At 40.6% G+C, this 26,394-nt stretch overlaps 1 protein-coding gene across 12 annotated transcripts in view; it reads right to left on the reverse strand.

Moving 5' to 3' along the window:
• FOXP1 (forkhead box P1) overlaps nt 1–26,394 on the reverse strand; it is an 875,723-nt gene that overhangs the window by 746,316 nt on the left and 103,013 nt on the right. For all 12 annotated transcript variants that reach the window (XM_086938895.1, XM_086938901.1, XM_086938902.1 and 9 more), the window contains exon 2: nt 17,209–17,246. The gene's annotated coding sequence lies outside the window, so the exon portion shown is untranslated. The remainder of the gene's footprint in view (nt 1–17,208; nt 17,247–26,394) is intronic.

The following is a 26,394-nucleotide window of genomic DNA, read 5'->3' on the forward strand; positions in this document are numbered from 1 at the left end:
ATCGGTCATGTGACACTGCTACAGCAGCATCTATTTGTGTTATCGTGTAGGTGATCACCTGATAATGCACTTAAAACTGAAATATTACCACCCTGTACTACCATTTTGGCCCCAAGATTTCTGGCTCACTTTGCTATATGCATAAACCACGCCGGATATTCTAGATAAAGGCCTTTTCATCTAATACAAATTATTTATGTGACAAAAATCCTGTTTTTTGCACTTACACTACGTTATGACAAGCATCCCTTATTTAGATATGTCTGGTTCAGGCAGAAAATGCTTTATTCCAAGCTCGCCTGGACTATGAGAATAGTGTTTATCTGAGAACGCCAACTTTCCTCAGCATATGCAGAATTCTACCACATCGTTTGCCTTCCCCCCTGGCCTAAGGAACTCAATGCCTGGCACTAAATGCATAATTTTCAAAGCTATAGGTATTGTGCGGGAAACAGGGAACCGGTGAGCTCCATCTTTTCTGCAAAACATCTAAAATTAGGACACTCATACTTCAGCCTTGTTGCTCTCAAATAATATCTCTGTCAATATTCCAAGAACAGCCGTGGCCCGTGCAGGTAAGAGCGGTGGGGTGGTGGGACCGTGTTGGGGCGGAGGGATTTCGACAGACGATGACGAGGGGAAATTGAACAAATAATTATTTTTTCCTTGTCATGGTCTGTCGAAATCCCCCCACCTGGCCCCACCGCTCTTAACTGCACGGTTTGCGGCTGTCCAAGAACTGGGAAAGTAAGACTGGGCAATAGAGCTTTTAGAGTCATGTCCACAATTCTTTGCCAGCTTGTTTAAACAGCTGCTCTTGGTAACTCCACCACATTTGAAGAACTTTTAAAATGACATTTTGCTCACTTTAGCTTGATTTAAGGAATAGGAAACTACATATGTGTGATTACATTCTTTTAATACCAAGATAAAATAAGTTGTAAAGCGATCCTATGGGTGTTATAAATGTTCACCACGTTTTATGTATTTTAAAAAACGTACGGTTACGCGCTGATTATGTAGAAACAACTATATGAATACACTGTGGCCTACACCTATGCAGCATTATATAAAAAAGAAAGAGCATTCACGACACTTTACTAATTAAACAATAGAGTCAATCAAACATTATTTTAAATTCCTCCCACTTTGTTATGCATCAAGATATGTACACTGTTAGCAGCCGCCGTCCATGCAGGTAACAGTGGTGGGGCGGTAGGGCCAAGTAAGGGGGGATTTCAAGGGACAATGCTGAGGGAATTTTCCCTCAGCGTTGACCTTTGAAATCCCTCCTTACCCGGTCCCACCGCCGTTACCTGCATGGACCGCGGCTGACTGTTAGAAATCTCTGTGGAAGCCCGCACTCGGTGCAAGTAACCTGGAAGAGCATGCACAAGCTGAGTTATCTTTGGCCCCAATGGAGAGTGTGGAAATGGGGCCTCTAGCAGCTGGTGCACACTGGCAGGCCAAGGTCAGAGACATGCTTCCAGGGTTATATAAGCCTAGTAACATCACGTATTAAGGTTCCAGCTTACAATAGTCAGCACTTTGGCGTCCTGGACATTTGCTTAATTTTGTTTTCTCATTGGGTTCTGCCCTGCTCCCCAATTTGCAAATTTACCAGAACCTATGGTTGCTGCTCAGCTGACTATGTTCACTTCTACTGTGTGATGGAATATTTCCTAGTTGCTCCAGCGTTTGTCATTGTTAATCCACTTGAGGTTGAGGTTGAGGCAAGACATCTGAACCCCGTGATAGTACCAGTATTTACATTTTGGGGGTTCATTAACTTATGCATGTCTGTATCTGTTTTATCACAGTCATTGTATTGACTGGGTACTAGGATTAACTTGATTTCCATGATGCTGTGACCTCCCTTGTTGGGCAGAGATGTTGCCTGTGAGAACACCTTTAACAATGAAGACTATCTGACTCCTGATGTCTTCTGTCTACTTTCAACTTCCTCTCTTGCCCATATGTATAGATCCAGGATTACTTGTTTTGTGCTCTTGGTTTATACCAGTGCAGAGGTTTTGGATGAGCATCTAAGTCCACCAGCTACTCGCATGATTAATGACATACATGAGGAATTAACACTGTCTTCAGGCCAACACTTGCAACACATTGTTCTAGCACCTCTGACTTCCATATCACATGCAGCTGTACATCTTGTCAAAGCAATGAAGAAAACACAAAATAGCACCCACATCACGATATAACTCCACTTGCTCCCCGTAGATGCGGAACGCACTTCAAAGTGGCATGCATCATTCACAAAGCCATGCACTCGGGCATAAACACCCATATGAAAAATATACATACATTTACTGGCTGAAAGACAGTTCCAGAAGCAAATCACATTTTTAGAATAACTGAAAGTAAGAGCAATGGAAATACTGAGTCAAGTCTTCTTATGCCTGGCTCCAAAACATTGGGACAATCTGACTGAGGTTCTCAGACTTAACAAGTTGCTATCTTTTAGGAAAAACATGAATACCCACCTAACTAGATCCTGTCTAAAAGGTTAGAATTATTTACAAGAACCTCACTACTTTCAACACCCCTCTCTGCTTTATCATTACTCTTTCTCCGCCTCCTACATATCTTTCGTTAGTTGCTTGGGAGTTTCTGGTGGGAGCCTTCTGATGCCAATGTGGCTAGGTTCGCACTAATTAAAGTTAATGAATAAATATTGTAATAGTATTAAATACATATAACACATATGATATTCTTCCTTCCCTAATTAGTGGTGTTTTTGAGATTTTTTGTTTAAAAAAGCCATCTTATGTATGTCTCTTACTTAAATCAGAGATAACGGGAATGAACAAATATAATTAACTAGACGTGGAGAGCATCAACAATTATTATACATCCTGCTGCTTAAATTTATAAGAAGAGTTCTTTTTGAAAACACTCAGTTGATTCAAATGATTTTTAGATGTAATATATTTAGTAATTAAACTTAAATAAAAAAAACTCTTATCTCCAGTCCCCATCCCAAAAGTCTAACTTTTGATTCCTCCTAATTTCCCTCGTTTACCAAATATAATTTTTTTAAATTTTTTTATTTTAACAGTTTTATATGAAATCTTTCATGTCTTGATGAAAGCATCCACTCGAATAGTGGATAGGACCAAAATACAATTAATGGCATAATGACAATGCTTTACACTAGTCTGTTGAGGGCATTAAGATGGAGAAATGAGCAAAATCTACTCCCAGTACCATTATAAATAATGGTGCAGCGCTGGGCACTACTCTTTCACTGCACCCTGTCTGCAGGCCCACTTAGTGCTCTTTAACCTTGCTGTGTGTCCAATGTGACTGTGGCTGTGTCCTGCTCATAGTGCAGCTCAGTGATGGTATCTCTGTGGTTTCCACTCTTACTGCACTCCTCCTCCTAGGAGGCGATGTCCTCCTCGCTACCCCGCCTGGTGGTCTTTAGCTCTGATATGTCCTGCTTTAGGCCATATTTGGAGAAAGTATTCAGGAGCCTAATAGTTGTCAACGAAAGGGACATGGGCAGACGCTACCTCTTATGGTGTCCATTAGTGTTTGGAAAGCAGCGACTGTGGGAAAAATGCCACCCTTGATGTTCTTCTTCACTGTGAACCATTGTAACCAACCCTGCCACTGGAAGGTGGATAATGCTCCTAATTTAGTATGGCAACCTTCCTATTGCTTAAATAACCAAAGAGAGAGTGAGGGAAATTTACAAGTATTTATGTGAGATGGGAACTCCTGGTCCCCGAGATTAATTACAAAAACAATAGAGGAGTATCCCCTCATAGGTAGAGAGATGATTCTCTGGACGTAGGCTTAAGTGCTCTAGTCAGCACAGTATGCCCCAACCTGTTAGCGGATAATGCATATCCTTATAGAAGACCCCTCACTCACCAACCTGGTTGGTGACATGCTTCATCATTGGGGTCCCACCCCATAGGCCGAGTGCCTACAGGGTGTGCTGCGACACCTGACTACAGTGGAGCTGGTTTTTTATGTGTTCTTAACGATCAAAAAGTGAATTAAAAAAGTTTCATTGGTTTTCGTCAGGACCGTGTTATTTGGAACTGGGTGGTCCTCTCCAGCCGGAACCAAGTAGGTTTTCCGCCTGATGATCAGAAGCTGCAAAAGACGGACTCTTGCCGTCTTGGAAACGCTGGTGCCCATGAAGCGGTAGTACCGCAACGAAGCGTTTTTCCCAAAGAGGAAAACGCACTATTTTTCACGAGTTTGCAATTTGTGAACTCTAACTTGGACTAGGGCAGGACGCACCTTAGCGTGTGCGGACCACCCAGCTCCAAATAACACGGTCCTGACGAAAACCAATGAATATATACAATGGTTGAAACATGTAGACCTTTTTAATTCATAGCGTTGTAAATATCACATCTCACATAGCACACTTTGCTATTTTTAATACACTACTTTAGACACCAAAGCCTACCTAATTAGGCACAGGTGCCACACATTTTTATCAAGGGTTCAAGCACTCAAGAATAAAGTATTGCAGTGAGTAGTTTTGGCCCTTTTTTAATTCACTTTTTGATCGTTAAGAACACATAAAAAATACTAACGAGCTCCACTGTAGTCAGGTGTCGTAGCACACCCTGTAGGCACTCGGCCTATGGGGTGGGACCCCAATGATGAAGCATGTCACCAACCAGGTTGGTGAGTGAGGGGTCTTCTATAAGGATATGCATTATCCGCTAACAGGTTGGGGCATACTGTGCTGACTAGAGCACTTAAGCCTACGTCCAGAGAATCATCTCTCTACCTATGAGGGGATACTCCTCTATTGTTTTTGTAACCTTCCTATTGCACCATACAAAAAGTCACCCAATCTAAAATGGTGGTGTGGTTTTTCTGCACCATCACAGCAGGGAGCATTCGAATGAAACAAGTATTTAAAGGCAAGTACATGTGCAAGGGGTGCATCGCAATGCTTTGGTTATTTCATCTCTATCTTCTACGCCCAGTTAAATTTTATTCCTTTGTTTTTCATCTTGTAACTTTTTTGTGTTTGTTCTTCCTTTCTATTTGTGGTTTACCAATGTTGTGAAATTGTGAATGCTTGTTTTGGGGAGGTCTTTTTAGGTACTACTTTTCACCTCTCGCAAGTTGGGAAATGCTACCTTCTGCCTGAAGACAATCCTACTTTGGTCACCTTTTTTGTGCTAATGAGAAAAACTCCCTGGTTATGGAGTCGCCACAGAGTAACTCCCAATCATTCATGCTTCAGTCTCAGGACTAAGATTAGGCCTGCCTTATGGCTGCCACTTGTCAGTAAATTTATTTTCACATGCCCTTGGTTAAGAATGCCCAACAGATACTACATTGCTGTGGAAGTCACTTAAGTTACACATGCAACCTTTTGCACAATTCTGCATTTTTGCGTTCTGTGAAAATGTGGGAGTATATTTTAATATTTATGTGCTTTAACTATTGTGTGAATTAAAATCCATTTCATTCCAATAGTTTGTATGTAATTACTTAAAATGAATATTAACATTAAAATATTTTTACTACTTTTCTGAGTTAAATAAACTTTTTTACTTTCCCCTGTGTTTTACAATAGTAAGGTTTCACAGTCGGGGGGAGATTTTCCAAGGATAAATATAGGAAAAATGTCAAATATTTATCAAACTTCATAATAAATCACTGGATGGTATTACCTGGATGCTGAGAAGCATGTACATACCCCCTTCAACTGGTAGGAGTGACCCTGGCGGTGGTGGCCTGGCACCTAAAGGCAGCTGCCTCTGGGATTACGCTACCGGGGGACTTCAATGCAGTCATCAACCAGGAGATAGACACGACCTCTGCTCTATCCAAGAGTCTCTCGCACTACACGCCTTGGGTCCTGGGTCGATGCACTGGGGTTGTTGGATGCCTGGCTGTTGCATCACTGTGACGAAAGACAGTTCACCTACTATTCCCTCCATGACAAATCTTCCCACCTAGATTATTTCTTCCTCCACTCCTCTGACACTGGGTTAGTTACACAGTCCCATATCCTTCCCCAGGTGCTCTAAGGCCACTCTCCTGTGTTGCTGGTGGTTGGAGATGGGCTCAGAAGAGAGAGGGGCCTGGGGCGGTTGAATGCGTGGTGGTTACAGGATGTAGATTTCATGGAGGAAATTGGAAAAACAGTCACAGAATATTTTGAATTTAACAAAGGTTCTATCTCCTGTACGGCAACCCTATGGGAGGAATTGAAGATGGTCCTCATAGGACGGGCTTTCTCGTCTATAGATGAGCGCATGAGGCATAGGGGGAGGAGATGCTGCATCTGGAGGTTGAGCATGCAAACCTGGAGCGCCCAGACGTGGCCTCCCTTCTCCAGTGTGCTCAGCACAGTTTGCCCAGGCAAGCCTGGCCCTTCGCCTCAGGCTCTTAGACACAGCAAAATTGAGCTGGCTCCACTCTCAGGTCTGAGTATGTGAAATGGGGGATACGGCGGGTAAGCAAACGGATTCACTGGTGACAGCCAACTGTCCATGTACCTTGGTGACAGAGTTGCGGATTGTGTAGGTGCAATATTAATGGGGTAGAAGGTTTGGCATGGTGATTCGCTTCTCGTTTTTTTGCCCTATACACTGCTCAGGAGCTACCTCCCTGAGAGAGGGACATACCCTTGATCCAGGAGTTGCTGGTGCAGAAGCTATTGGCCCAGGAGAGCTGGGACCTCGATGTGTAACTTACTGCAGAGGAGATCCAACAGATGACCTCCGCAATGCCCTTGCGGAAGGCCCCCAGCCCTAACGGATTTCCACTGGAACTTTACAAGCACTTTGCGCCCTGTTAATCCTTCATCCGTTGGTATTGTATGTGGATATGTACACCAGTGGGGCCTCCTGCAGGACCTTAGAGGTGCCACTATTACAGTTATCCTGAAACTGGACAATCACCTGGAGGACTGTGGGTCTTATCTCCCAATATCCTTAATCCATCTTGAGTTGAATATTCTGGCAAGGTGTTGGCCGCTCGCCTAGCCACGGGGGTGCTGAACAGAATGGTTTTATGCCAGGCAGGGGCACTGGGCATTGCCTGCATCACTTGCACTTATCGCACGCCCGATCAGAGGAACTAGAGTGAGATGCGGTGCTCCTCCTATGTAGATACTGAGCGGGCATTTTATACAGTGTATTGGCTCTCCCCCTAGTGGTCCTCCACAAAATGAGTTTTTGACCCCGGGTTCCAAAAGATTCCCAGTTCGGAGAGGTACGCAGCAGGACTGCCGCTTATCTCCATTATTGTTTGGTTTGGTGATGCATATTACAGTTTATGCTAGATGAGGAGGAGGGGTAGAGGATCGGGCTTCACTCTATACGGATGACATGGTCCTCTTCTTCCAGAGACCTCAAAACACCCTGTTGAGGCTTATTGCTATATTAGAGATGTATGGGGAGGCCTCTGGGTTTAAAGTCAACTGGAATAAATCAACCGTGGCGCCCATTCCGGGAGTGTTGATTCGGAAGTGGGTCGATCCTCGGCTATGGATTGCGGAGGACAACTTCCGTTACCTGGGCATGACGGTCGCCCTTATTAAATCAAGATACTGGGACTAGTGTCCAGGTTTCGGATATACATGGATAGGTGGTCCAAGCTGCTGCTTTCAACAGCAGGTTGTAGGGTGCTATTTAAGATGGTGTCTCTCCCTCGCTACATATATCTGTTGCAGTATTATGCTCATCTACTGCCACCTACCTTCTTTACTGATTTCCAGACGCTTATTTTCACTTTCCTGTGGATTTACTGAGAATGCTAAGTTATGATCATTTTAAATGACAAAGCCTGGATTCGCTGAGAATCTTACGGTTTGATTAGTTTGGATGACAAGGTCTTCACTCACTGAGGATCTTAACCCCTTCCGCGCTGATGACGAGCTCAGCTCGTCATGAGGCTTACCTGCGCTCGTCATGTAACGCAGTATTTACAAAACCGCCGCGCACAGCGGGAAAAGCCGCCGCAGCGATGCGGTTAAGGTGTGTTAGGTTCACATGATAGAGAATGCATTTGCAGAGGATCCTTCGGTGTGGCCAGCTCAGGTGGCAGGGCCTGTTTTCACTAAGATTACTAGGGTTTGATCAGTTCGGATAATAGGACTGCAGGAAGGGAGGCATTTTGTTGATTTCTCAAGCAATCAAATGATTCCCTGGTCCTCTATGCTGACAGAAACATCTGCACATAAAATCAGGATCTCCCAAAATATATGTCTGAGTCAGAGCACCCGCCTCCAAACATGCCCGCGGTATAGGCATCTCCCCGATAATGTGCACCACAGAATGTGGATGCTTAGGGTGACACATATGCCAGGAAATGTGAGTGGTAGTATAAACATACATAGGCTTGAGTCAGAAAATATGTACTGAATGAATAGGTTTCAATACAATTATGGCACGCTCAGGCTGTGCAAAACATTTCATGTTTCAAGACAAGCCCTAATTGTGTGGCACATAAAATACGTCAGTTGCTCGGCTATTAACTATGGGCGAGTGAGCTAAGATTCACCCTCGCCATCTCACTTATGAAGTCATGGCTTTGTGCTGAAAGAGGTCCCAGGGAGAAAAGGCTATATATCTCTTAAGCACTTGGGCACCTAACCACCTCAGTGGATACGACACTGCTCTATGGGTTTTACCAGCACGTAAAACCACAGTTTATCCAGTAAGGAGAAGCCGGCGCATGATAAAAACTGTAAGCATATCATTCAAATGCTTTATCGGTCAAACAGACGGATGCGTTTATTAGTGCAACCTTTTTTGTAATGGAGTGCCTCCGATGACCCGGCGCCCGCCTTATTCGCTGCTATTAATCACATATCTAAGAGCTCATTTCGCTTAAAAATCTTAAGAAATCACTATAATGGTGCCTGGATAATGGGCAATGCTTCACAGGTTGAATCATTTCATACCACGCTATCATCATGGGAACGCTGACCACGATGCCAAGCCATTACAGTGCTGAATAAAACATTTTATGATGAAAGGGCCAAGGCAAGCTCCCCTTTACACGTGTGGGTTTGTCAGAACTATAATCTTCCAACAAAACCTTGACTTTTTATTAGGATCTAATGCTTGGGAATACCGGCGATTGTCACTAACACGCAAGCACACTCGCTGAAAACATACAGGAGCAAAATAACCACATTTTAGCAGTAAGTTGTTTTATATTTGCAAGCCCTCTGTGGGGTGAAGAGAATGGTTGGGGATACAGACTTGCTTTTAGGACTTGATTAGATATTTGTTCTCACTTCTCTACGGAACGTGAAGGGAGCTCGGGGGGTTGAAAAGAAAGTTGCAGCCATGTTTTATTTTTTCCTTTCTTTTTAATTGGTGATAAATTTACGCGGGCGTAATTTACAGTGTCTGATATGCTTTTTGATATTATGTTAAACGGGATTTCCATTAGGTGCACCGCAGCTGCAGCCTTGGATATGAGAAAAAACAGTAAAAAGACATTTTTACAAAAGGAAAGTAGCAATGACTCACAACCTAATCAATGTTGAGACTCTGCAGCACATATATTATCACTGACCCCGGTTTTCCCCATGACAGAAACACCTTGTCAAAGATTATTTGGAGACAAATAATGTGTTGAGCGCTATAAAACTGTTCAACAAAAATAATTCAGCGCAGGATAAGCTTTGCTCTATCCGGTGATATTTCAGCTAAAAGAATCCAAAACATTGGCGTGGATCCTATTCAGTGTGTCTTTTGTGGTGTGTACATCACAATGTCTTAATGTAGTGTTACAATCCTTTTGACACTTGTTGAATGTGGTTGCCTAGCGCTGTTCACTTTGCTGCTAAATCTAGCATTGAAAGTAAAGCATGGGGGAGATCATAGTGAACACCCCTTTTGTGGGCCACCTCCCAACTTTGTTTCCGCCTCCACTTAGCTCCACAACCTACTGTATGCTGCTGAGCTCCGCCACGTGTCTATCCAGACTGCTCTATGCTGTTTCCTGTTCTGCTGTGTGTTCCATTCTATTCACAGGTTCTTCAGTCCATCCCTGTTGTGCCCTGTGCCTCCCCTTACTGGGTCTCCCAACAGCTTCTCTATCTACACCGCTCTCCGATTTCCCTACCCGGCGGTGTATCACGCCCTCTTCTTGCCTTACGGCATTATTCTGTACCCTCTCAACCTTGTTATATCTCTCTCATTGATCCAATTCCTGCACCCTTCAACCATTTCCATCCCTGACCTCTCTGTGAAACATTCCAAGTCACTCGTGCGCTGCAATGCAGAGAGGAATGACTAATTTCCTGGTCACTTGAAAAACCACATAAAAGATAGACATTTAGAGCCAGATGTAGGTGGCCAGATAGCGAGCGCTAACGCAGAAATTCGCATTTGCGATCGCTATTTGGCTGAGATGAAAATGTAGGTGAGTTTTAAACCTACTAGCAAAATATGAAATCGCAAAATTGCGATTCCTTATTTTGCTCTTGCATTTAAGGAATCGGAAATTGCGATTCCTTAAATGCAATGTAAGTAGCACAAAAGAAAGTGCACTTTAGCCTTAAGGAATTGCTAATTACCACCAACTTCAAGTTGGTGGTAATTAGCAATTTCCTTTAAAAAAGCGTTTTTTTGCTTTTTTTAAAGTGCCATGTGGCATACATTCATGCACTCAGGACATGTATGTGCACCACATGTGCACACATGCACATTTCAGCGGTGCAACAGGGTGTTCTTTTGACACCCTGGCACCCTTGAAATAGCGCCCGCTATTTGCGATTCACTAATAGTGAAACAAAAATGGAGAATATCTTCCCATTCATTCCTATGGGCCTCCAAGCCCATAGGAATAAATGGGTAGGTATTCCTTATTAGCAAATCTCAATTAGCGATTCGTTATTAAGGAATATTAAGGATTCGCTAACATTTTAGCGATTCCTACCTACATTTAATTTTGCGAGTCCTTAATAGCATATCGGTAAAATTCGCTATTAAGGATTTGAAAATTTGATTTTACCCACATCTGGCCCTAAATCCTTCTAAGACACAGATCAATAGATGGTGGTATTGCTGGCAAAGGAAAGGTGAAATGGGAAAGGACAGACAAAGATAAGTGCTGGGAAGGATAACATAAGAATTATGACCATTGGTATATTTTTGTACATTCATTACATTACCCCAGGGTGAGATATTTCCCATGTATGGTATACATCTCCAAATTCTGAGTTTCCAACTTTAAAATGAGGCTTAACATGTAGAACCTGTATTCAACACATCAAATTATGCATGTTTTTTCTATCCTCCTGGCCTCTGCAATGATACATTTCAACAGGCTAGAAATCAGGAGGTAATGTGAGATTGTCACAGAACTTGCCACATAATTTGAGATTCTCATCCCTGTGTAAACGTCTATTCACATAGTGATTGAAATGTATCCTTGAGCTTGTACTGAGGGACTAAATGGTTTAAATAGCATTAGAGTAACATGGAACAGTATCCTATCCCTGCAATTGTTTTTTCTTAATCATCAAGATTAGAATGAGTACAGCAATATTATTGTGAACAGTTTTTTCAAGTTCAAACCAAATATTTTTTGCACAAGAAAAGCTGGAGAAATAACATATGAACAGAAAGAGTAGGGGATCATAAACAGATTGGAATTCACTAATTTCCTAGTTGCCTCTCTTTGACTTTTGTCGTTTCACTATAGATACAGGGATTCAGAACAATTTCTGAGTCACAGAGCAAGCTGTGAGGTTGCACATATATGTTCCCAACGGATGTATGATGTTACAACGCATACTTTTACAACGCACAACATTACAACGCATTTTTTACAACGCAACATCCATTACAACGCATTCCATTACAACACATGCCATTACAACAAATTTTTTCAAACTACCTTTACAACGCATTCCATTACAACGCATACTACCTTTACAACACATACCATTACAACGCATACCATTACATTGCATGTATGGTAAGTATTGGATAGTGTAGGGGTAAAAATTACTGTTCTAACTCCAGGGGGTGCAAGAGTAGGGTAGGTGTTGTATAGTGTAGGGGTAAAAATTACTATTCTAACTCCAGGGGGTGCAACAGTAGGGTAAGTGTTGGATAGTGTAAGGGTACTATGCGTTGTAATGGTATGCGTTGTAATGGTATGCATTGTAATGACTGCGTTGTAATGACATGCGTTGTAGTAGTATGCTTTGTAGTGTCATGCGTTGTAATGATTGTGTTGTAATGGCATGCGTTGTAATGGATGTTGCGTTGTAAAAGTTTTGTTGGAATGGTAGTGCGTTGTAAAAGTTGCGTTGTAAAGGTTGTTTCCCGTTCCCAACGAATGACCCCTCCAAGGGGTTTGAGGGATGGTTGAGTTCATAAAGTAAAGAACTTTAAAATGCCTGATGTACTAGCCAGTAAGCAGTCCAAGACTAAGGTATACCCATGTGTGTCTCTCTTTCCACCCTCTAAACTACTTATCAAAATGACCCACATGCTGGACTAGAATGAGACTCATAGAGACCTGATCCTTAACAAGTCGCAAAGTACCTTTTAACAAAGTGAATGTAGGAGTTATCCACCAAAATGTATTGTGCAAAAATATTTTTTTTAATCATTTTAGCCCCAGATTTGTCAAATATTTTGCCTAAACTTGTAACATTTTAGAAGGCCTTAATAAGTTTACTTTAGATTCTGACAAGAACGGAGAAGGAACATTTCTCTACTGCAGGAGAGAAATGCTGCCATCCATTTAGGTGTCCATCAGAACATTGTATTTGACAGAGACACAACATGTGCAGCAGAAAACTATTAGATTCACATGAGAATGGAGAAAGAGTACCTGAGATATTGTGCTTTGGCGGTAAAAGGCCAAAAATAAATTCAGAGATAGTGATATTGGTTCTAAAGTTTGTGTTAGGAAGTATACAACTCTTAATCAGCGTTCCAATGCCATTGATCATCCAGTCAGAGTTACTGTACCAGAAAATAAAACACCTTAAGAGTCTGTGGTGTCATAGATTAAGACACTATTAATATGATGTTGGGTGCTATCAATATACTAAGGGTGCTTTTTATACATCTCATGGTATCAACAATACAGTGAAGGCAGCAGCTATAGCGGCCCAAAAGTTTCTTATTTGTTTCCAATCCAAAAAGAGAAGTACATAAAGTTGCCCTTAATTCTGTTCATCTCAGAACTAAAGACTTGGGAAATGGTTTGTTTGAAAACTGAGAGTCTTAAGAGTTGCAAAGGTAAGTAGAGTAATGGGTTGGAGAACAATGGCAGCTAGCTTATCCTTTTGTGCATTCAAGCTGTGAATGCTCCACTGGCATACTAACCTTGTCACAATATATCCTGCAGTGTGCTTGCAAATCTGACAGTTTCTTGACTCTGTAATGTGCTAGTACATCAGTATTGTGGCCATATTTGAACAGGTGCACATCACACAAAATATCTGCCTGCCCCAAACCTAGCAGATGGCAGGACCATTTTAGACTTGCATAAAGAAAACAATGAGATAACCAGCAGATTCACTCATTTTGGCATAAAGTCTCTTTCCCATACAATACCTTCAGAATGATACCCGATCACTATGACGTCATTAAAAAGAATCTTGAGGTAATGATCCAACTATGGAATATTCAGTTAAGCTCTCTGCTCATACAGCACAGCAAGATAAACCTCGAAGCAAAGATGGAATCAACTAGGAATGCCAATTTCAACAGTCAAGTAGAACATTCATCCTTGTACACCTCACTTCTCCCACAGTACAGAAATCCACATGCATTACACATCTTTATTGGGCATTTTTGTTAACAATTTCTGTGACTCTATCCTAAGAAAAATCAACCTCCAAGCTCCATACATGATTTCCAAAGTTAATGATGGATTGAAAGGGTTAAGGATGAATAAACACCCACGTTTCACGTTACACATTTCTTGAAGAAGATCCATGTAAATACTGAGAACATAAAAGACGGCCAGAGAAATGCTCAAGCTCTCAATGTCCACCGCTGACATTCTGCAACATTGTGTAATAGCAACAAATATTATATAGATTGCTTAGAAAAGGCTAATGTGTATTATAAGACAATTTACAAAAACAAGTTATTATTATAAACATAGAAGTTATTTTATTGTTGTATGGTATCCTACATGAAGGCCAAATCACCTAGAAAAAGGAAGAAACACAAGGTATGAAATGGAGTGGGGTGGCAAAGACAGAGTAGTTGGATGAGTGATGGACCAATTAACTTTCAGTTAGTCTGATGAGCAGAGAGCCACAGAAAAGGAATGAAACACAGCAATGTGGTTGAATATCAAACTTTCTACAAATTATATATCTGTCTACAAGAGACAGATCTCCCCATGGATAAGGTAGAATATTAAAAACACTGGAGGATAATATGGTTTTCCAGACCCCCGCCAAAAGCATTTTGATTATAGTTCCGATTAAGAAATGGATTATCTTCAAGGCTAGAACTGACCAAATGATATATCCCCTTTGCTCAACCTAGACCTCTAATCACAATAAGGTAACAGTCTGACAAGATAACTCAAACTCATTCAATAAGGTTGATGCAACATTTCTGTTAACATGGAAAATTGTAAAATTTAATTGTGAGCTCCAAATGTGGTTCCTTGGTACATCATTGGAAAACAATATTAACTTTCAGGTCCATAGCTGGGAAAATCGGAGAGTAAAAGCTAGTTCTATGGACAAATATTGGCAGAGAAAGACTCAGGACATATATTTTTGTTCGAGCATTCAAGTAATTAACAGCTATAGAATCAATAAAAATGAAACCCATTCTTATTTGAAGAACTAGAATACCAGAAATACTTCAAATAAATGATGCAAGGGTCATACACAACAAGATTAAAGAAGCATATGCAATATTTTAGAAATATTGTGATAGCCAAAAAAGGAGGAAATATCTCAAAATACCCATGTCATCAAAAACAGTCTTAGGAACAGAGTCAGTGCATAAGAGATATCTTGGAACTACAATCCAATCTCAAATAAATTAGGAAGTTTCTCAGTTTTATTTAGGAACTCCAAGAGTTTAATGGCTGATCAATACATAACACAAGTATTTAAATCACACCTTTCTGACCCCCACACAGATTGTGCAAACCCCATTGGTTCAAGGCCAGTGTATGAGACTCATCATAATGATGCATGCTATTTAATGCCATCTAAGCCTAAGATGTTTCGGAATCACATTTTCTTCTAAATCTGAAAAACAGGCTCAACCCTCTTCTTTAAATATTACTACCTGTGTTTCAAAATTTGTTCCTAGCCATTGATTCAAATTAAAAAAAGACAGACCAATTTTTAATTCACTTTATTTTCTGATTTACATTACTTATGATGATTCAATAGAGATTTCAGTATTCACCCCACATTTCTCCTAACAAGGACTTCAGAAACAACCATGTTTCCAGATGTTACTCCTACTCAGTTGGTGCTTCCAGCAAAGCCACCACCTATCCAATGGCAGCACTATTAGTTGCAGAACATTCGCCCGATCAAACTGGATACCTATATATACACACTGCAATTTGCTGATAAAGCTTTGGCAAATGTACATCTGTACTACATCTTAGGTAATTATAGTTTCCATGTGTTTCCATAAGGCTACATTCAGATTTGACCACCTTGTAAAAAATATGCAAGGACCACAAAGATTAAATACTGAAGTTCTTGCAACACCATCTCCTGAGTCTACGTTAATCAACTGCAGCATGCTAGATTTAACAGATCCACCAATAAATGTAAACTTTCACCCCTTGTACAATCTTCATCAAATTGCACTCAACTGTTTGCAACTTACCATCAATTATTTTGACCCCTCTGGAATTCACCTCTGTGGTAACGCAAGCAATGTTTGGGCATCAGACACTTACATTAATTAATTAGTGACTTATATCAAACTATGAAAGCAAAGTAAAACATATGAAAACAAGTTTCAGATATCTCCCAGCAAACAGTTTAAGGGATGCAAAAATAATAATGATATATATATATATATATAGAGCTTAACATCCCCTTTTGTTTATAAGCACAGCAATTAACAATTGTTACTACAGCCCAATTAATGGTATTCTATTTAGCTACCTGTGCGAGCATTGCTAAGATTCTCAATAAAAAAAAATACGTTAAATTCAGATGTCGCAGTGAGCACTTGTGTAGTTAGGCAGGCAGAGGAAGTTACGTTTCTGTTCATGATTGTCCATTACAATGATCATATTTAGGTTTGGTTTTAGTGTTTAACAACAGAACAGGCTTTTAATGGCTGGTAGAGCCCGCTACGGAGGACTCTAAGGCTATTAGAACATTCTGCCCCTAGAGAGCAGGATGCTCTAATTTGCAAAACAAAGGTATCACGGAGCCCAAGGGAGATCAAATCCCCTCGGACTCACTGAGGCCTTTGTTAAACATTGGAATGTTGACACTTCAGGCTTCTACCACCATTAGAAGCCCGGAGCACTCCATTGTCTTCAATGGAGCGCTCACCATTTCAATTTTCTAATGTCCATTCCAATTATCATATTTAGGTTTGTTTTTAGTGTGGCAAAATATTTCCAATTCACCCTGCTGTGAACAGGTATAGTAAACCAGTGTAATTAAATTTTGAACAGTATTAATGAAACCCTCTAGCATGAACAACACAGGTGGAATCACATTTATGAAAGTCATTATTAATGCTATCAATCTGAACAAAGGAAGGAATAAAAAAGTCCACAAGTTGCACAAAGTAAGCGACAAGACTAAATGTATATCTAGTAAAGTAAAATAAACTCTCATGTACCTTTATTTCCAGGAGAAAGCATACACATTTGTTGTGAGTACCCATTGAGCTTAATACATGTTTTTGATTAATCATTTGTATTTAGTGTATCATTTCTCATTTTATATGATATTAAGGATATAATATCATAGTATTAGGGATAAAACCGAAATGTAAAATGCTATTTTTAAAATAATAGTTTAAAATATGTTACAGCTGTACATCTACATGCAAGAGTGGAAAGTAAAGAAGGGCATTTACTAATGTAAGAAAACTTGAAGTATCATTTCATTTTGTTGAACAGAGGACTGTAGAGAGCAGATCAGGTAATGTAAGCATAGATCTACAAATTGCTCACTGAGACTCAATAAAAAATAAATTATATATTATCAAAATTGACTGCAGCGATATAAACAGATCAAAAACAGCTTACCTTTGCATTGGAAAGTGATTAATTTGCCTCAGAGAAATCTGTACGGATACAAAACAGAGGGTTTGTAGGTTAGGAGAGCAACACTTTTGGGTTGCAAAATTACCCATGGAATTTAAAATGTAGTCAATACAAAGATTAAATGTATAAGTCACATGGTTTAAGTTTAAAATCCTGCAACTAGGTTATTTAAAAAAAAATATTATTTATTTGGTTTTACAACATTTATTTATTGTGAATTTTATATAGCACTGTGTGTTGTCATTTTGGTATTTTCAGAGTGCTAGAGGAGCTCACAATAAAGCCCATTGGATGAGGTGAATCACATTAGATGTTCTTAATTTGTAACAAGTAATCTGTAATGCGTTCAGATCGAAACCATGTCAGATAGTTCTGTATGTAACTGATTCCTTAAATAGGGTTGACCAGCTTCAAATCTGAGTGTGCAGTTCAATCTATATTATTTATGGGCTGATTTTACATTGGAACGTATATAGGCACTTTACAACTAGTTATCTGGTAATTATGCCTCTCAAGCAATGTAAATGTGTATTTGGGGCCAGATTTAGAGTTTGGTGGATAGGTACTGCTTCACAAAGGAAACAGGTATCCCCTCCACTTTATTACAAGTGCATTATATTATATCCAAATGTACTTATAATAAGGCAGATGGAATATTTCACATTATCGACCGAGTATCTGTCTGTCAAACTCCAATTCAGACCCTACGTCTCTTCTTTAGATCTAAACCTCAGGAAATTACATGATTTGTGCATACAGTAATGGTTAATTTAAAATAAAAATTATTTGTATTTTTATTTTGTATAACGCTTAGGGGTCGATTCCGATCTTGGTCGGAAGGGCTCCAAATTTGATTCGGCATCACCGAAACCAATCCGGCGCCCTTGTTTCCGACCGACTCGTTCCCAGTCCGGGACGACCAAGTACGATGCTTGGAAACCGGTAGGGCTGACCGAATCGGTTCTGGAAGGCATTCGAACAAGACAAGCCTTTCCGGAGCCGATTCATACAGTTCTATGGACTTAGTTTCCGAACAAACTAGTACAATGACCGATTCCGACAGCCTTTCGATTCGGTTTGCCCAGAATGTAAAGGTTGCCAGAATTGATCTTTGGGGTCCCGTGGTAGGCCTCCCTTCACACGGGACCCTCCGAATCAGGCCAGTGGGGGAACCCATGGGTCCAACCTTTCCAACAGTGCACAGTGTTGCAGGCACCATGGGATGCCCGCCACAGAGTTCACGATTTTCCCCAGTCACCCCTTTCTTCAATGGGAGCCTGTGTTCTCGTTCAGAACACAAGACTAATCATGTTCTAATTGAAGACAGAATTGTAATAAGAAAATAAGTTTTATGGATTGAGGAACAACAGCACAGGGGTGTTGCAAGGGCATTCCAATCAATATGTTGAAAACAATTGTGTTTACTCATTATTTCACCAGAAACTCCAATACATTATTTGGTGTACCTGCTTTTAGATTTTCGAAACAAATAGCCCCCTTCACCATGCACCAGCTGTCCCCATGAAAATTATATACCGTATTTTCCGGCGTATAAGACGACTTTTTAACCCCTTAAAATGTTCTGGAAAGTCGGGGGTCGTCTTATACGCCGGGTGTGAAATTTGAGAGTATGTTTTCATGCGTTTTTACATAGCGCGGACTTCACCCGAAGGTGTCAGACCGCTTCTCAATAGGAAATGGTGCATTGCAGGAGGAAAAAGTGACATGTGTGCAAGTAGAGGTACGGTATAATACTGCAATAAATGGAGGGCACTAACGTTACGTAGGCGATGGGGGCACTGTGGAAGTATCAAAAGCAAACCCACTGAAAGCGGATCTGAAAGAGGGAAATAAATTACAGTTACGGTACCGGTAATCTAACAATACTAATGTGGATAATGGCAATGTGCAACACAGGGAAGTGGGGGGCACATCTGGTGAGGACATTCTATGATCCAATATGACAGCATTCACATTACATTTTGAATTGATTTTGGATGAAATACCAAAGAAAGGATATCAAGTACCGTAAACCAAATATCAGAAAGAATGCTTTGGGTGCAAATCTTATGCACAATTCTCCAAATGGCTATGCAGGACTGCGTTGGAAGTGGGGGTAGTCTTATACGGCAAGTACAGCACTAAACCTACATTTTATCAAGAAAAGTAGGGGGTCGTCTTATACGCCGGGTCGTCTTATACGCCGGAAAATACGGTAAGTTAAAGCATGTGAAATCATTGCGATGATCATTGGAGAGGAGTTGGCCTAATGACTTGGGCGGTCGACCTTGAGTCTGAGGAACTGGGTTCGAGTCTTGGCAAGGACACTGAACATCCTGTGATTCTGGGAAAATCACTTAATCTCCCCGTGCTTAACAAAAATGAATGTGTACTCATGTAACACAACTGGTGCTATGTAAAGCACTCTGATACCCGATACCTTTGGGTCAAGTTCACGCTATATAAAACTCTGTAAAATAAATAAATGAAATAAACACAGGCTACCACTGAAGTCAATTGGAGTTCGACCAAAACATATCCTGAGGCATAAGGATGCATCATACTCGTTTGGTCGGACTCCCCCGATCCGAGTCGTATTGAAAGCAATACCGAACCAAAGCAGTCGGTATGCTTTCCGAACAAGATTGGAATCGGGCCCTTAATGTTTTTTATTTCCAAATTAATTTTAAACTAATACATTTCTACAGAGAATATCATCTAACTTACACAATTCTCCACAGTTTTTAGCAGTTGCTGTAGCCTATATATTAAAGCTGCTTATCTATCCACTTACATTCATTCACTCAAACTCACTCAATGCATGTCCTCTTCCTGCAACAGCAATTTCTTCAACAAGTGACAAAGGCAAATTGTTTTACATCGACATACTATAACCTTTCCAATCATCAACTTTGGTAACGTATGGCCTTATTACGACTTTGGTGGTTCGTGGACTGCCGTTCTTGCGGTCAGACGACAGGGAGCTGTCCACCGTATTACTAGTTGGGAGGATTTGCTTTGCAAAGACTGCAGCTGGACCACCGGCACTGCCATTACACCCCCAACCGCTGGGGTCACGGTCGGAGGAAGGCAGCCTCCATTGGGCGGTACAGAGGCACAAGCCACCATCCGTATTATGAATTGACTTCCTGACGAGCTAACCACGGTGGTGGGACCGCCGCCTAAAGGTCAGCGGAAACAAAGGATTTGGGGTGCATACTCACCCCTTTCCAGCTCTTCTCAGGAGATTTCTATGTGGATCCTTTTCTCCAGGTCGCTACTACCCAGGAGCATCTTCACCCCGAAGAATACAACCCCGTCTTCAGCGAAATACAGTTAAGTGGTTTGATAACATGTACCCATTACCAGGACAGCCCACATATGGTTCAGACTCCAGCAATGGGTATGCAGTATTTTTCCACATATATCACGCATATGTGTGCATTCAACACCTATGCAGTCGGAATATACATACAGGCATCAATATATATGGAAATAAATTGCCCACCTCAGCGAGACCACCGCCAGCCCATCGGGAAACTCATAATACAGCAGTCGGAAGGCCACAGGCGCAACGGTCTCCTTCGGCAGTCAGACCTTTGACCTCACAATAAGGTCCAAAGTCTTGCGTAGCTTCTTATCTTGGGATAAACATGCACATTTTTGGCAGTACTTAAAACACTGCACCCCACTTCAATACAAAGCACATAACCAGATGAGCTCCGTATATGAAAAAAATAATAAATGACAATAATAAAAATAAGATGCTGTTATGGGGTTGAAGGCATTCACCAGTTTGGTTTCTTGTACTCCCTGGGATCTGCCTACATATTTAATTCTCCCGAATGATCGCTGATGGATAAGTTAGGTGGACACATACTGAAGGTACTACCATTGGTGTAGTGTGTCAGTTTCCATATGTTTATAAAACCAAGTAAATGTTCTATCAGTTAAAAGTACCATTCAGAAAATTTGGACTATGCGTATAAATGGTTGTCATTCAGAGATGAGAACGTTCAGGAATAGTTTGTGGAGAGTACTAAGGGCCGTATTAGGAGTTTGGCAATCCTCTTGTCGGCCCGCCATCACCGTGCCGAATGGAGGACCGCGAAGCCCATCGTGTACCTGCCCGCCGGATTATGAGTGTAATCCAGGGTGGGCGGTGCTGTAGCAGTCTCACGCTGGTAGCTGTATAAGTCACATAGCAGATCGCCACTGTGACATCACCTGCAGCATGTTCCTGCACAGTATGACATGCATGCCACACTGTGCAGAAACAGGGGTGCAATTTTTGGGGGGGCATAACATGTCCCCTCCCACATATATCCCCAGTCCCAGTTAGGACAGGGGCCCTGCTAAGGCCCCTTTTCCTGCATGTCCGCCACCCTTTTCATGGCAGGAGATGTGTATGTCATAATATGCTCGGAGGTGCAGGTATCAGCCTCACCGGCATATTGAGGCTGGTTGTAGAACAACGGCGCAGCAGGATCCTTGATCCCGGCAAGTCCGGCAGTCGTGTGGCGATCCATCCACCACACTTAGAATAATGCGGGCAGCGGTGGTGGTGGTCGGACCGCCACAACAAGTACCAGACCGCCATACTCATAATACGGCCCTAAATGTAGTCTATGGCTCTTCCTACACATATGCTTTTTTACAGCACAAGAATGGCTCAGGAAACGAACAGGGAAAATGAGACCATCAGTCAGTGAACCTAAGTAGAAAAATCTATTTGAAAGTCCTCTCAATGTATTTTTTTAAACCAATTGAGGAAATAAAAAAGGAACTCGAACTCTGAGATAGCGTTTTTCAATATCTGTTTTCAACTGGAAAATCTCAACGGTCCCAAAAACAGTCTTTGTTCAGAGAGTGCTTCCACTTGGCAGTTGGGTAAGGTCAAATAAATTGCTGGTATGTTTAATTTGTAGGGAAGATCTGTATAAATTCACTAATTCTGGATAATGTAGGTTGAGACGAAAACAGTTTGCAGTTGTCACTTTCTGAGTACATTTTAAATGCATCATTTGCAGTAATTCAAATTTCAAATTGCCTTATTTCTGTCCTTTGAAAAAGCATGTTCAGGATTTGAAAAATTAGAGAATGCTGCCTAGATTGTAATTGTAATGTCTAAAAGAGTCGAATTTATTTCAGATACAAGAACTCCGATAAAAGTACAGGTTCCATGTCTGAGCATGAGCAGCAGTTTTAGTGAGAATCTGTCTCAAGAAAATTAACACACTCTCTGAACATTTCTTAATGGAATTTGGCCAATCACTGGTTTAGTTCCACTGACTAAAACTGCCTACTAAGTAAATGGCTTGTTTGAGATAATATTTGAGGTATACTCAATTGCATTTTGTTATGAATTACGTTTTCTCTATACCAGAATATAATGTTTGCACTGTTGATTTGCATGCTATGTTTTAAATTGTGAATTTCATTCCACACAATAGAATGTGGAAGGATTTTCTGTTCCATGTTGTACTGAAAGAATGTGTGCTTTAGTTATCAATATAAAATAATTGTTTGCTTGATTTAGAGTTTGAATTCAGTATTATTTCACTTTGTTTAGAAAAAGAAAAAACTCGCCTATATTAAATCCAGTTTATGTTTCAAAACATTATCTGTAGGCCTAGGATACGACAAATAATAATAAAGTAATAAAAAGTAGTCTGAGTGTGAATGTGTGAATTGGAAGACGTTCTTGATACACCTGTACAGTTATTATAGAGATGAACAGTTTGATTGCAGCCCTTTGGTATGATAGTGTGAATGTGTCCTTTAACTTTCCTTTACCTGATATGTTGATCCATTAGGAAGGAAAATATACTCCAGGTTTGACAACATTAGTGCCATAATAATTTTAGTTTGTGACAGAATATCTTTTGATCTTTACCAGGTGCAGGGTTTCAAATATAAGGTGCCTTTCATGTCTTTCACACATTTTAGTAATTAGGGTTGGGTGTAATATTTAATACACAAGTGTAATCTTACCTCGACCCTGGTTATTGAGCTACAAGTAGTTCACACAACTTCCTTTTTAGGTCTGGGCTTTGAGAAACACACTGGTGTTGCTAGACTATTTTTCACAAAATTACACACGCACAGTGGCTTGTGGTCTGCAGGCTTCATTCATTGGTCTCTTAAATTGGCATTACGATGTTGCTTCCACCCACCACACCATACAGCTTGGGGCAAAGTGTCAACCCACTTTATCCATTGGCTCTCTGCAAATTGAGTTACAGCTTAAAACGTGTGCATATCGTTCCCATCCTCCTAAACATGGTTCCCTTCTCTACAGGAACAAAGTTGGTTCAAAATGAGCTTTTTTGTCTTATTTATTTATTTAGATATATTAATTTCAAAAACTGGTTATTTTTTTTCCTCCGCTTTCCGTGCCGATTTAGATGGAGATTTATTTTCCATCCCCTTTTTAAAATTGTTGTTATTTAAGCTACACTGTAATATTGTAGCAGTTTGATATTTCAGAGCTTGTTTAGCTTGTGATTTATGTTTGGATTTTCACCTTCACAAACAATGATAATAAAAAACATGGCACAACTGAAATCCTCCTTATTTTGTTAAAAAAATGACCAGAACAGCCACAACAGTAAATGTTTTGTAAATGTAACATTTTTCTTGCAAATGTGGTGGCCAAGTGATGGTGGTGGCATGTTTTAATACTTTTTTTTATTTTAGTGGCAGTCTTGCAATTAAAATTAAAAAAATAATAACCATCCCATTAGCTTGCTCAGGCCTGACCTACCAGCGTGGTCAATGATTGTTCGCGTATGGTTACAATGGCCAGAAATGTCTTGGAGGAATTATGAAACTGGACTTGAGCCACATATGCTGCACTAGCAAAATTCACCAAATGAGTCACATTGTGACAGGGTCAAAGCAGTGGTCCGTGTCTGAAAGCATTGCGAAATTGCATGCACTTTAAGGCCTCTCGTCATTAATTAAGCAACATGCTATGGAGAGAGGGTGAGTTATACTGTGTTTGGACGTGGCACGTGCTACCCCTCCACCTGTTCATAATTGCAGTAATTGTGCCGTTGCTTTATTTCTACAACCCTGACCAGCACACATTTACTCTGTGTACTAAATTAACAAATGTTGATAGATCCACCCCAATCCCCACGTTTTTGTTGCTCATATTTTTAAGTATGCAAATGAAATAAACCCAGTCCTCGTGCCCACATCATATTTTGCATCATTAGAAATCAATTTTAAACACGGAGGTAGATTTCCGTATGTCATGCATAGATCTAGGCAGCTGATGGACACTTCCGAAAACAGCGCACTGCAATTTCGAAGAAGTTTTGCTTCCAAATAAAAATGGGAGGCATTTCTATTAAATAAAGTCCACAATATCTGGAGTTACTGCCATCTGTTTCCGAGATATTTTTCCTTGGCAGATTTGCAATTCCAATAGAAAGAGGACATTATTACTCAAATATAAAGCATCAGCAGCTGTCAATGAACCAACGATGTGGCTCTCTGAAGATTACACGTCTGGGCTCTCTGAGGTACTACTAGCCTGTCACATTCTAGTCTCCTGCAGTTTCCTCGGTCAAAGTCCAACAAGATCTCTTCTGGCTTTTATCTTCCTAAAATAGACACAATGCGCTCCAAAAACGGATGGTCATCCTTTCATATATTAAAAGGTACAGGTACAATAGCCTTTTCTACATTTAAAGCGTATGGCATTGTAAATTATCATATTCGGGAATCACATCTGATTCTACATTGTATAAACAACCTGGTTAATTGGGTCTCAGATTGTATTCTAAACAACATCTATAGCTAGCTTTTCATAATAAAAAAAGAAAAATACTGCAAATAATTCCAGCAACTTGTTTTAACAACCATGCCCAAAAGAAGGCAGGATTCCTTCTAATGTGGTGAACAATCTCCCTCCTATAAAGTACATTCCTTTCTCCATTCTGTACTGAAGTTATTTGTGTTTGTAAAGAACAGTTTACTCAGAATAGAATCACACAGTATTTACGATCTTTAGTTTAAGGCTTTGCTCCATGTATGAATGAAAAGATTTTTTTTAACATGAAGCAATTCAAAACAGTTACATCATTCAGCTCTGGAGGTATAAAAAGGACTATATCACAAAAAGGCCACACGAATTCTGTCACTGATGCATTTTAATCCTAGGAGACAAGAAAACCTTGGATAACAAGGGTGATCTGTCAGAACCTTTGTGGTTTCTATGTTGGATGTACAGTACTGTAAACAAAGTAGTTTAATAGCCTGGCACCAGCACAATTGTGCATCACTTTGGAGAATCAGACACATGAGCGAAATTATCAGTAGTGTTTTGTGAGAGGTTTGCATTATATTCTGATATATGCAATGTTCATGGGTTTGACACTTTTTGGAGCAAGCACAGTACAACATTGCACTCTAAATTAAATTACACTTTAACATTCAATTCAAGGTTGTCACTGCTTTTCCCCCGAAAATCTATCCAGCCCCCCAAATGTGTAGGTGTTTTTAAAAAAGCTCCATGATTTGAATATGGAATGATTAATGGTTATAAGCTGGACAGTTGGGGGAGGGTCAGCTTTCCCCCAAAAAATATAGTTTTAGTCATGTGGTGAACACTATGTGTAATTACTTGAATTTGATAATCCAACATTGGGTGGTGATTGTGACTTCCCTTGGAACTATCTTGGCTTCTTGCCACTCCTCATTTGAGTGTACACCCATATCACTTTCCCATGCTTGCCCCAGTTAAACCATATTCACATTCATTTGGCTACTTGTAACATCATGCACCCACTACCCCTGAGGACACCATTCACCCACAGCCATCTAAACCACCAGTAACCCTATCTCTGGCAGAAACAACATTGTTACAAAAACCAAACTAACAGCCGCATTCCAAACTGCTCACGACACTCACACTCACAACTGCTAAATGCTGTCACAAAGGCCCTCAAAGTGATGATCTAAAGGCACTGAAAACACTAAGAGCAGCAATCTCTCACAAGCACTTGTAGCACTCCCCCCACAGCCAAAGACAACGTCTCACAGAATTGCCCCACATCCTTTCACAACAATAATCTCCAAGTCTCTCACACAATACAACATTCCTGTTAGAAAATGCCTCTTTATGCATGGTCACCACCAATGCTTTGATTCATTTTA

This window comes from Lissotriton vulgaris, chromosome 9 (assembly GCF_964263255.1).
Source record: "Lissotriton vulgaris chromosome 9, aLisVul1.2, whole genome shotgun sequence".
NCBI classification, from domain to species: domain Eukaryota; kingdom Metazoa; phylum Chordata; class Amphibia; order Caudata; family Salamandridae; genus Lissotriton; species Lissotriton vulgaris.